Source organism: Monodelphis domestica, chromosome 1 (assembly GCF_027887165.1).
Source record: "Monodelphis domestica isolate mMonDom1 chromosome 1, mMonDom1.pri, whole genome shotgun sequence".
Classification (NCBI taxonomy): domain Eukaryota; kingdom Metazoa; phylum Chordata; class Mammalia; order Didelphimorphia; family Didelphidae; genus Monodelphis; species Monodelphis domestica.
In genome coordinates, this window is record NC_077227.1 from 94,001,980 (window position 1) to 94,015,715 (window position 13,736).

Genomic DNA, 13,736 nt, shown 5'->3' on the forward strand with positions numbered 1-13,736 from the left:
TAGTCTCCCCAAACCTCCCTAGCACAATCAACAACTTTGGAAAGAGATAATCTTAGTTTGTTATCAGGGACTCATATCTATCTCTGAGACCCTAGACCTCTCTTTTTACTAGAAAGGCCTATCCTGCTTCTCCAACTTTCCCAACTACTAGTGTCTTTCCTGTGAAATCACTTTCCATCTGTTCTGTATATATCTTGTATGTACAATAGTGGTTTAAAACACTAAGCTCCCTCATTAAAATGTGGTTTTTAAAAATCAATTTAATTTAATTAAAGTTAAAAATTAAAAACAGAAGGGACTGTTTTGTCCTTACTTTATAGGCCTAGAACTTAACATGATGCCTGACACAAAGTAAGTTTAATAACGATTTACTGACTGACTGATAGCCTCTGAGGTTTCCTTCCAACTCTGAGATTTATTATTACATTAACTTGGTCAAGACATATCCTGAGGCACAACTTTTATTGGATCTGAACCTGCCTCTCTATTGGCTGAGAACGAATCTTATCTCTCTTTCATACTAGCTATGTGCCCCTGGGCAAATTACTTAACCTCTTAGTTCCCCAGACAATTAAGACTATAAATTTTAGACAAGATATAACTGACTATACAGAGTAACAATCTTTAGGAGAATCTATAAAAATCCTGTCTCCATTGGTGTTATAATAGATAATCATAGATTCACAACTGAAAGAGGGTATTATAATATCTTTTTGATCTAATTTCTTCTCTTTAAAAATGAGTAAATTGAGCCCAAAGGAGGTTAAGTTTGCCTAACATTACATAGTTAATAAGAGGTAGAACTGAGATCCAAACCCAGATCTCATAATTTCAAATTTAGTGTTCTATTGCATTATCTTTCAAAATGCTTATCACACAGTGATCTATGGGTATTTAAAACCTATTTGTCATATAATGTTGAATATGTCTATTGAATTCAGCCTTTGTGAATTTGATTCTTGCTTCCTGTAAGTAAACTAGTCCTGAATTTAATCTATTTTTTGTTATTTATTTTCCCTATAATTTCCAAAAGATTTCACAGAGTAGCTGCAGAGGGTTGGTCATGAACCAAGATTTCTTGGCTATTGGAAGAAAAGGAAATGGTTCAAAGACGGAGATATCTCATGAAGGTCTAGCCCTAGCCCAAGGTACCAGCTGCTTTGGGGGGCCCCATTCTACAAGGAATCATCAAAACATCAATGGAGATTTTGTGGACCAAAGTTTGGAAGACTACTTCAACCAAAGATTGACAGACCTCAGGAACTACAAGGTTAAAGAACTCAAATTGAAGACCCAGATTGGGACTGAGGAGTCTTCCTCACCTTCTCCTCCCTTCAGGGCCCTGAGAAGAAGGAATAGTTGTGATGCTCAGTTGTTAGCCAACCAAGTCAAAGACTTGACAGAGCCCTCCACCATAGAGGGCCAGCCTCCTCATCTTCCACTCAGCTTTGATTCACAGGAAAGTGAAGGGGGGATGGATTTCTGTAGTGAGAAGAACTATCTGGATATATTGACTTTGAATGCAATTGCACCATTACAAATGCTCAAGCAGGGGAAAATCAGACCCTAGAATTTTTATAGCAAGGGTTGTCAAATGGGTTGTTGCTAGACAATTGACATGCCCAAGAAAATCATTACAATAGCCTCAACTGATGATAGTTGCACATCGAACCCAATTCCTTTCAATCATTGCATGCTTCCCTTCTTTCCACCCAATTCTGGAGAATCATCTTGTGGTCACTAGCCCCTCTCCTTTTGCACTGGGAGCACATTCCCTCCCACTATCATTGCAAGAAAAACAAAGGCGGTCAACCCCTGCCCTAGAAAGTCAGTGTCTATTAAGAGCCATTGAGGGAATAAGTGGAAGCTAAGTTTTTCATTAGGATGTACACCAAGATAATTTAATTCACTTATTTACTTTTAATTTGTACTCATATTGAATATTTAATCACAGAATCATAAGTATAGTGCTGCTAGAAGGCTTTTTAGTCCAATTCCCTTCTTTTACAAATGAGGAAATTGAGGCTGAGGATAATTAAGTGACTTGTGAAAGGCCACACAAGCAGCAGGTAATCAACTAGATCATTTGAATATCTGACTCTGAGAGCCAAGGCTTTTCCCATTGTGCTTTATGTTAAGTTGACCATAATTTAAATGTTAAGTGGTCATTTTATACAGGACATTATTTTTATTCATCAAACTAAAGAAATTAAAACTTAATTTACAAAAATTAACACCTAAACATTACTTTTAATATACAACCTTTTAAAAGGAGATATATATATATTGCCAAAATGCATTAGAGAGCAAAAGGGGACACCTAGCACATCCTGTTCAAATGTTTATGGCCAATCTAACCACTAGCAAGACCTGAAGACTGTATCTAGGCTTCTCAAATTTTCCCTACAAGGAGCATATTTGGGGAGGAGTAGTTCAGGGACTTGACCACTTTTTCACCTGGGTTTCACTTAATGTTCTTCAGATTTTGATTGTTTATTTTCCAAAACAGCCTATTCTTTGTTAATTATTTGACATTTGTCCTTTATATAGCTTGCTTTCTGTCTATTTGTTTGCATGTTGTCTACTCCATTAGACTGTAAACTTTTTAAGTGCAGGGACTATCTTTTGACTCTTTTTATTCCCAGTGTTTCACTTAGTGCCTGACACATAATTGATTGACTGATAATAATAACATCTAACTATTGTAGGATGATTGGGAGGTGGGGAGATCAACCTGAAAAGTACAAACTTATTACTAAAAAGTGTTGCACTATTTAGATGTTCTTCAAACCAATGACCAACCACATATGGCCACAGAGCTATCCTAGTAAACCTGCTTTCATGCATAGATGAGAATCAGTTGCTATTAGCAAGTCATACACACCATCAAAAATAGTTTGAAAATTGCTCTTTGGAAATACCCCATTCTCTATTTTTTAAAAATTTCCATGTAAACACAATTTTAACAATCCATGTTCTCTTCCTCCCTATCACCCTGTCTATCTCCCTAAGAGGGCAGGTAATATGATATAGTTTGTATAGGTGTTATCGAATATATGTATACAAATTTTGTGTTTATCATGTTGTGAAAGAAGACACATCTCACATTTGAGAAAAATTCATGGGAGAAATAAAGCGAAGAATGGTATGTTTTCATCTGCATTCAGGCTCCATCAATTCCTTCCATGGGGGTGGATAGCCTTTTTCATCACAAGTCCTTTGGAATTGTCCTGGATCCTTGTAGAGGTGATAATAGCTAAGTCACTCACAGTTGACTAACATACTTGATTGTTGTTACCGTGTACAAGATTTTTCTGGTTCTCCTCATTTCGCTTTTACATCACTTCATACAAGTTTTTCCAAGGTTTCTTTTGTGATCATCTTTTTTGTTATTTCTTTTGGCACAATAGTATTCTATTACCATCAGATACCACAATTTGTTTAGCCATTTTGCAGATGATGGATATCCCTTCAGTTTCCAGTTCTTTGCCATCCCAAAAGGAACTGCTATAAATATTTTTGTACAGCTATGTCCTTTCCCCTTTCTTTGATCTCTTTGGAACATAGACTTAGCTATGGTATTACTGGGACAAAGAGTACACAAAGTTTTATGGCCCTTTGTTGTGGTTCCAGATTGCTCTCTAGAATGGTTGTATTGCTCTCCAGAATGATTGTATCAGTCTAAATCTCCTCCAACATTTTCCTTTTTTTGGTCATATTAGCAAATTCTGATAGGTATCGTAGTACTTCAGAATTATTTTACTTTGCATTTCTCTTATCAATAGTGGTTTGGAGCATTTTTTCTTATTACTAAAAATAGTTTTAATTTCTTCATCTGAGAATTGCCTATTTATATCCTTTGACCATTTGTCAATTGGGGGATTGTTTATATTCTTATAAATTTGACTAAGCTCTTTATAAATTTGAGAAAGGAGACCTTTGTCAGAGACTCTTTCTATAAATCCCCTCCCCCCCCCACAGTTTGTTGTTTCCCTTCTATTCTTGGTTGCATTGGTTTTGTTTGTGCAAACCCTTTTTAATTTAATGTAGTTGACGTTATCTATTTTACATTTCACAATGAATGATATACTCTTAAACCCAATATTTTCCCTGGACTGGAGATTTAAGCACCTCTACTAGCCCCTTCTTTTACACAAACTTGTATCTTCCTCACCTACCAGAGAAGGAAGACATGAGAAGGCTTGGGATTGAACACCACCCCCACTTTGTGTGTCCATTTTGTCTCCATGACTGAATGCTCTATCTTTATCTGCTCCCTGATTTTCCCAGTGAGAAGAGAATAAGCCTGGGATTTGCTTCAACTTTTGACCCTTTTGTCCATATATTCCATTAGATTGGACTCAATGCCTCAATCTTCACAAGATTCAGAGTCTTAGCACCTATATTTCCTTCCTATCTATCTCTCACTCCATTGCACTTTTCTCTTGTTTCACAAATGGGAATAATAATACCAATAATTTGCACTGATATAGCACCTTAAGTTTACAAAACGTTTCCCCCAAAACCATCCTGAGAGTCAGGGAGTACATATATCATTTCCATTTTAAAGGTAAAACAATAGAGCTTCAGAAAAGAGAAAACTAGGTCCTGGCATGTAGCCAGTCAATGTCATCTCCACTGTAAGGGCTCTGATAGCTCCATTCTTTTACATTGCCTTCCATATGGCATAGTCTAGCATTGAATCATACAAGCTGAGTCAACTAAGCAAGAATCCCATGTGAGTAGGATGTCAAGGAATGAGTTTTGACTCTGTTGCTCAGTGTTTTTGTTCTTTCCCCTGCCTCCTCAGCCTTTATCCTAGTACCCAGTATGCTGTCATCATATCTAGGCCTTCACATGATTCCTTTTTCCATGTGAGGGGATCTTTACCAGGTGGCATAGGTAGTGTAGAGCTAAAAACCACTGACCATGGTGCTGGAGAAGCTGGGTTTGTACTCTCAGCTCTGCTAGCCATGACGCCTGATGGAAACCACTATACCTTTTGAATCTCAGTTTCCTCATTCACAAAATGGGAATTAACAGTATTTGCTCTGTTGACTTCACAGGACTCTCATGAGGATCACTAGCCATGAAATGGCATTGTGTTGACCGAGAGCGAATTATCTTCTGGTTCATTAGGCCTTCACACAGACATGGGGAACTAACATTGTGTATTGGAGAGAGAATAGCATTGCTGAATGTCAGGGGAAAGAGCAAGGAGGAGTTGGTGGCTTGGAAATCCAGCATCCATTGTCATTCGCCAATGTATGTGACCTCTGTCATTTAGAATATGTTCCACCCAAGACAAACACAGGAACTATATGAACACAACTACAAAACACTCGCCACACAACTAAAACTAGACCTGAACAAATGGAAAAACATTAACTGCTCATGGATAGGACGAGCCAATATAATAAAAATGACCATCCTACCCAAACTTATTTATCTATTTAGTGCCATACCCATTGAACTACCAAAATACTTCTTCACTGATTTAGAAAAAACCATAACAAAGTTCATTTGGAAGAACAAAAGATCAAGGATATCCAGGGAAATAATGAAAAAAAAACACATACGATGGGGGCCTTGCAGTCCCTGACCTAAAACTATATTACAAAGCAGCAGTCATCAAAACAATTTGGTACTGGCTAAGAAACAGAAAGGAAGATCAGTGGAATAGACTGGGGGAAAGCGACCTCAGCAAGACAGTATACGATAAACCCAAAGATCCCAGATTTTGGGACAAAAATCCACTATTCGATAAAAACTGCTGGGAAAATTGGAAGACAGTGTGGGAGAGACTAGGAATAGATCAACACCTCACACCCTACACCAAGATAAATTCAAAATGGGTGAGTGACTTAAACATAAAGAAGGAAACCATAAGTAAATTGGGTAAACACAGAATAGTATACATATCAGACCTTTGGGAGGGGAAAGGCTTTAAAACCAAGCAAGATATAGAAAGAATCACAAAATGTAAAATAAATAATTTTGACTACATCAAACTAAAAAGCTTTTGTACAAACAAAACCAATATAACTAAAATCAGAAGGGAAACAACAAATTGGGAAAAAATCTTCATAGAAACCTCTGACAAAGGTTTAATTACTCATATTTATAATGAGCTAAATCAATTGTACAAAAAATCAAGCCATTCTCCAATTGATAAATGGGCAAGGGACATGGATAGGCAGTTCTCAGATAAAGAAATCAAAACTATTAACAAGCACATGAAGAAGTGCTCTACATCTCTTATAATCAGAGAGATGCAAATCAAAACAACTCTGAGGTATCACCTCACACCTAGCAGATTGGCTAACATTACAGCAAAGGAAAGTAATGAATGCTGGAGGGGATGTGGCAAAGTAGGGACATTAATTCATTGCTGGTGGAATTGTGAATTGATCCAACCATTCTGGAGGGCAATTTGGAACTATGCCCAAAGGGCGACAAAAGAATATCTACCCTTTGATCCAGCCATAGCACTGCTGGGTCTGTACCCCAAAGAGATAATGGACAAAAAGACTTGTACAAAAATATTCATAGCTGCGCTCTTTGTGGTGGCCAAAAACTGGAAAACGAGGGGATGCCCATCAATTGGGGAATGGCTGAACAAACTGTGGTATATGTTGGTGATGGAGTACTATTGTGCTAAAAGGAATAATAAAGTGGAGAAGTTCCATGGAGACTGGAACAACCTCCAGGAAGTGATGCAGAGCGAGAGGAGCAGAACCAGGAGAACATTGTACACAGAGACTGATACACTGTGGTATAATCGAACGTAATGGACTTCTCCATTAGTGGCGGTGTAATGTCCCTGAACAACTTGCAGGGATCCAGGAGAAAAAAACACCATTCATAAGCAAAGGATAAACTATGGGAGTGGAAACACCGAGGAAAAGCAACTGCCTGAATACAGCGGTTGAGGGGACATGACAGAGGAGAGACTCTAAATGAACACTCTAATGCAAATACTATCAACAAAGCAATGGGTTCAAATCAAGAAAACATCTAATGCCCAGTGGACTTACGCGTCGGCTATGGGGGGTGGGGGGGAGGAAAAGAAAATGATCTTTAACGAATAATGCTTGGAAATGATCAAATAAAATATATTTAAAAAAAAAAGAATATGTTCCAACTACACGTAATTGATAGAGATGAAGTTTGGACGGGGATAAAAAAGGGTTAGGGAAGTCACTATTTTATGGCCCCAATTCCCTTGAATGTCAAAGAAGGGCCATCAAAGATGGAGCAAATTTTCTCAGGTCTCATAAAGAGTGGGTCATAAAGATTACAGGAATTGGGATCTGTTCTAGTCTAGTGTTCCCATTTTATAGAAGAAGGGACAGAAAGATATAAATGCAAAGTACTTGCCCAAAGTCACACAGAAACTAGGTGGCAGAGCTGGGATTTGAAGTTAGATGTTTCATTTTTAAATCTGATGTTCTTTCCTCTACTGAATTTCTCTGGTCTTTGGCTGAACTGCAGAGAAAGGGCAAGAAAGAAGAGAAAGAAAGTAGGCGGTGTCACCAGCCCCATTGTGCATCTTCTAAACAAACATTAGGCTAACACATTGGGCCAGAATAAATCTTCCTTAGAATTTGGTCTTGAAAACGATTTCTATTGAACTCATATTGTTTGTGCTGATGAGACTTAGCAGAAGCTGCTGACAAATGTTCTCAAAAGTTTATATGAACTCCAAACAATGGGGCTTAGAATAGTTCTTATCTGAAAGAATAGCAATTAGGCATACCCAAATTAGTCATTTTGGTGCAGTAATTAGTATTCTGGCTTTTTCCTGTTCACCATGCCCTCGGTTTCCCCATTTGTAAAATGAAGGAGTTGGATTAGGCTATCTGTAAAGCCCCTTCCAGCTCTGACAGTCCATGTTCTAACGTTGTACCTCATTTAGTTGTGCCTGAAGATCCAGAAAGCATTTTCTTCCCCCACAGTCTTGGAAAGTAGGTACTCAAGATCTTTTATACTTATTTTGCCTATATATTTTTAAATGATGGCCATTTATTTTTTCAGTTAAAAAAAGTTTTGCATTGTAAATTCTCTCCCTCTTCTCTAAAGAGTAAGCAATCCAATAAAGATTTTACATGTGATATTGCAGAATTTTAAAGGCTTAAAAAAAAACACCTGACCTGTGATTTCATTGATGCAGGGAATTCTCAGGGAAAAACATCTCTCTGCTAATACAGATCAGCACCTGCCAGTGTTGTCAAGGACACAGAGAGGCTAAGAGTCTTGCCCAAAGACACACTTCTTATTTGTTAGAGGTTGGATTCTAACCCAGATCTTCCTGTCTCTTAGCTAACTCAACACATTTTATTGATGAGGAAACTGAGGCTCAAGGAAGGGAAGTGACTTGCCCTAGGTAACATAGCTAGTAAGTAATAGAGCCAGGACTTGAACTCATGTCTTCTATTCCAAGTCCAATGGCCTTTTTATGAAAGCACCTATCTATAGCTGCCTCTAGCTCTGCCCTATTAGCTTTGCTTTCTCACTGTAATATACTTTTGTTCTAAGGTCTGATGTTCTACTCTGCTTCTGGAGTAAAAGACCTGGGTTCAAATCCTTCCCTACAGACTTACTACTGGTGTGCTCTTGGGGAAGTTGGTTAACAATCTAGTCTTGGTTCTTTAATCTAAGAAATTAGAGTGTGGACTAGACGACTGAGGTTCCCTCTGGTTTCAGACTGATCATCCTTTGATTTCTTTTTTTTTTAAACCTTACCTTCTGTCTTAAAATTAATACTAAATATCAATTATATTAATGCTATACCATATATTACTAGTATATTATCTATCACAATATAATGTTACTAGATATACTATATGTTATTATATTAGATTATACTATGTATTATACTAAGCATCAATTCCAAGATTGAAAAGCAGTAGGGGCTAGGCAATTGGGATTAAGTGACTTGCCCAGGGTCACAAAGCTAGGAGGTATCTGAGGTCAACTATGAACCCAGGTCCTCCTGATCCCCAGGCCTTGCCCTCTTCTGCTGTGATATATCGCTAGCCATAGGATTCTTTTTAAAATGTTGTCTTTCGCTCAGTAGAATCTGTTATTGGCAGTCAGAAGTCTCAAGCCTGGCTATTACTAGCTGTATCACATTGAATACTAAATGTGATTTGTAAAATAGAAACAACAATGTTTATATTTTCCATCTCTCTGGGTTTTTATGAGGACAATACTTTGCAAGCCTCTAATGGAGCTCCAGAAATGGGAAATCTTATTAAAAGTCCTAACGTTGGGGGCAGCTGGGTGGCTCAGTGGATGGAGAGCCAGGATTAGAGGAGGGGCAGTCCTAGGTTCAAATGTGGCCTCAGGCACTTCCTAGCTGTGTGACCCTGGGCAAGTCACTTGACCCCTCATTGCCTAGCCCTTAGTGCTCTTCTGCTTAGAATCAATACTCAGAATTGATTCTAAGATGCAAGACAGGGTTTCAAAAAAAGTCCTAACGTGCTGGGAGTGAGTGGGATAGTCAAGTGGAGTGAGACTGTCTTGGAATCTGTTGGTCTTCCCCAAGGCTCTTTAGAAGCAGCTTGTTTCAAGCTCTGACTTGTATTTTCCCAACAAAAGGAGGTTCTCAGAGTAGTGAATAAACTCACCCTCGTGTGTAACTAACTGGGTTTCAGTGGGGAAATGAGCTTTGAGTCCTGGTGCCCAGCCCATCGCCTGGTACATACTCGCCCCAGGGTTGGGGAATGGAATTGAACTGAATTTGCCCCCATAATTTGGTCCAGCCCTGGAGGGAGGCCAGGAAGATAGGAAGGAAACAGGTGATGAGAAAAGTCTCACAGTGTGTCCTAGAAAGCCGAAGGCTATAATATGGCTGCAATACAATACAACAAATACTTGCTATAATATGATATGATATGATACAATACGATATGATATATTTCATTATACAATTATAAAATACAAAAATATATACATATTTACAATATTATATTATACAATGTATTATATTATATTATATTATATTACATTACATTACATTACATTACATTACATTACATTATATCATATCATATCATATTATATTATATTATATTATATTACATTACATTACATTACATTACATTACATTACATTACATTATATTATATTATATTATATTATATTATATTATATTATATTATATTATATTATATTATATGACAGTATCCTTAAGTGGAGCAGGAGCTAGAGTGCCAGACTTGGGGTCAGGAAGACTCATCTTCCTGAGTTTATTCATTCATTCATTCATTCATTCATTCATTCATTTATTTATTAGTTGTTTGTTCATTTATTTATTCATTCATTCCTTTGTTTGTTTGTTTATTTATTTATTTAAAACCCTTACTTTCTGTCTTAGAATTAATATTGTGTATTGGTTCCAAGGTGGAAGTGTGGTAAGGGCTAGGCAATGGGGGTCAAGTGACTTTCCCAGGATCACACAGCTAGGAAGTGTCTGAGATCAGTTTTTAACCCAGGACCTCCTGTCTCCATCTCTAGGACTGGCTCTCCATCCACTGAGCTACCCAGTTGCCCCACATCTTCTTGAGTTTAAATTTGGATTTGGACATATACTAGCCATGTGACCCTGGGCAAGCCACTTAAACCTGTTTGCCTCAGTTTCTTCATCTATAAAGTGGGCTGGAGAAGGAAACTGCCAATTACTCTAATTTCTCTGACAAAAAAAAAGCCAAAATCGCAACCCTGGTCACCAAGAGTTAGATTTAATTGAGAAACAAGTAAAAATGTACAAAACAGGAGATAAAAACTTAGATAAGATAATAGGATTCTACCCTCAAGGAGCTTCTAATGTATGATGTGTAATCACACATCAACATGGTAAGCTGTTTTATTTTGCCAAACCTATGATTTCATTAGTATGGGGAAATCCCAGCATAGAAATTCCCTTCACTGATGTAGATCAGCAATTCCTCTATAACCTATGGTCTGTGTGAGTTGTTTGGGGATACTGACTATCTAAGTATTTTACATCTGGATGTAATACTCCCAGGTAATTTAAAGAGTTATAAAAGGGGGCAGCTGAGTGGCTCAGTGGATTGAGAGACAGGATGGTCCTAGGTTCAAATCTAGCCTCAGACACTTCCCAGCTGTGTGACCCTGGGCAAGTCACTTAACCCCCATTGCCTAGCTTTTACCACTCTTCTGCTTTAGAACCAATGCAGTATATTGATTCTAAGATGTAAGGGTTTAAAAAAGTTATAAAACACTATTCCATGGGAGGTTGCTACTAGTTGGGCTATGAGAGGAATAATGAAAATTTATTTTTTGGAAGCACTGAAGGCAATTTTAAAATCACCTCTCTTTTAAAAGAGGTGTTGTGATGGTAAATAGAGATGAGAAATATTTTCTAAAACAAAAAGTTTAGTGAAAAGAATGGCATTGTTTTAGGTATTTTTGCAAAACTCTTTAATATCTAGCTAAACAGAGGACAGATGGGTTGTCATATCTGTTTCTGAATTCAATTTGTCAGGATTATTGTTTTGGTTGAAGAAAATCCAGCCTCACACAGATATGTACATGGGATATCTCCCTTGGAAAAGAGAGGAGTATTTTAATAGGTAAATAACATTAGTATTAGTATGAAAATATTTTTGTTATTAATTTTTTTCCATGGTTAGATGATTCTTGCTGTCTCCCTCCCCTCTTCCCTTCCCACTCCTGGAGTTGACATACAATTTCACTGGGTTACACATAGATTATCACTCAAAATGTGTTTATGAAAATGATTTTGATCTTATGGGCTCTCTGGATTTGTGTTTGTGGCCCCTATGGATCCACAGACCATATTTTGAGAAGCGCTGTGCTATAATATACATTACCACCAAGTGATCTGGATGAGTTTCAGCAGAACTTGCCCACAATTGTTGAGATGCCAGAAACACACATCCTGTAGCTTGTGCAGTAAGAATGAGGAATCTGCCTTTTCTCCCTTTCTTCCACATCCCTGGTAATAGGAAGAGGGATACCTTAAGTCCAAGCAACTAGTGGTGGCTCCATGGCCTGCAATAGCGCTAGGTCTTTGCAATCATAGGCTCTAGACCAGAAAGGTCCTAAAAAAGAATGTGGTCTAAAGCTCTCATTTTATGGTTGAGGAAACCTTGAGAAGGGAGAAGGGAGTTGTTTGACTTCATATAGCTCCCAATCAAAGAACCTTAGATTTGAACTAGATCTTCTAACTCAAACACCATGGTTCCTTCAATTATTATACAATGATAGTAGGTAGATGGTGAACGCATCGGCTTGAATGAAACAGAGGGTGCATGCTGGGCTGTAGTGGGTAATAATTGTGGAATTTGATTAAAGAAGTTATTGAAAGATCAATTCTCTTCTCTAGCCCTTCTGGCCCAAAATATACTTTTACTTTCATGGGCTATGAGGTCTCCAATGGATTTTAGGTTTTCCTTAGTTCATATGATCAGAGATATAGAGTTCCAAGGGAATTTGGAGGTCATTGAATGTGATTTCTTCATTTTAAAGATAAGGAGATTTGCCCTTCATGACCTAGCCTCCTCCTAACTTTCCAATCATCTTACATATTGCTCTCAAATTTTTGTTGTTCAGTCATTCAACTGTGTGTTCAACTCTTTGTAATTCCTAAGGACCATAATGGCATGCCATATCCTTCTATCCTCCACTATATCTCAAAGTCTGTCCAAATCCACATTCCATTTTTTCCTGACACTGTCTATCCATCTCATCCTCTACTACTACTCTTTTCCTTTTGTCTTCAATCTTTCCCTACATCAGGATATTTTCCAATGAGTCCTGTCTTCTCATTATGGGACCAGAGTAGTTAAGCTTCAGCTTCATTATTTGACTTTCCAGTGAATAGACTGAATTGATTCTTTAAGTATTGACTAATTTGATCTCCTTGTTGTCCAAGGGACTCTCAGAATTCTTGTCCAGTACCACAGTTCAAAGCATTTATTCTGTAGCACTCAGTTTTCCCTGTAGTGCAACCCTCACAGCCATTCATTGTTCCTGGAAAATTATAGTTTACTAGATGGAACATTATTGGCAAGATGATGTCTCTGCTTTTTAGTTTGCTATCCATATTTGCCATAGCTTTCTTTCCAAGGAGCAAGTATCTCATAATTTTATAGCTACAGTCACCATCTGCAGTGATCTTTGAGCCCAAGAATGTAAAATCTGATTCTGCTTACATTCTTTTCCCAATATTTGCTAAGAAGTGATGGAACCATTTGCCAAGATCTTAGGTTTTTTATGTTAAGCTTCAAGCCAATTTTTATACTCTCCTCCTTCACCCTCATCAAGAGGCTTCTTTATTCTTTTTTCCTTTCTACTATCAGAGTGGTATCATCCATATGTCTGAGATTATTGATATTTCTCCCAGCAACCTTGACTCTGGCTTTTGATTCATCTGGCCTGGCATTTTAAATGATATACTCTTCACATAAGTTAAATAAATGAGGTGACAATATATGGGCTTGTCAAACTCCTTTTCTAGTCTTAAACCAATCAGTTGTTCCATATTCAGTTCTAACTGTTGCTTCTTGGTCTGTGTAGAGATTCCTCAAAAGACAAGTAAAATCATCTGATGCTCCCATCCTTTTGAGTACTTGACACATTTTGCTGTGCTCCATTCCCTCAAAGACTTTAGAATAATCAATGAAGCAAAAATAGATGTTTTTCTGGAACTCCCTTGCTTTTTCCATAATCCGGTGAATATTGAC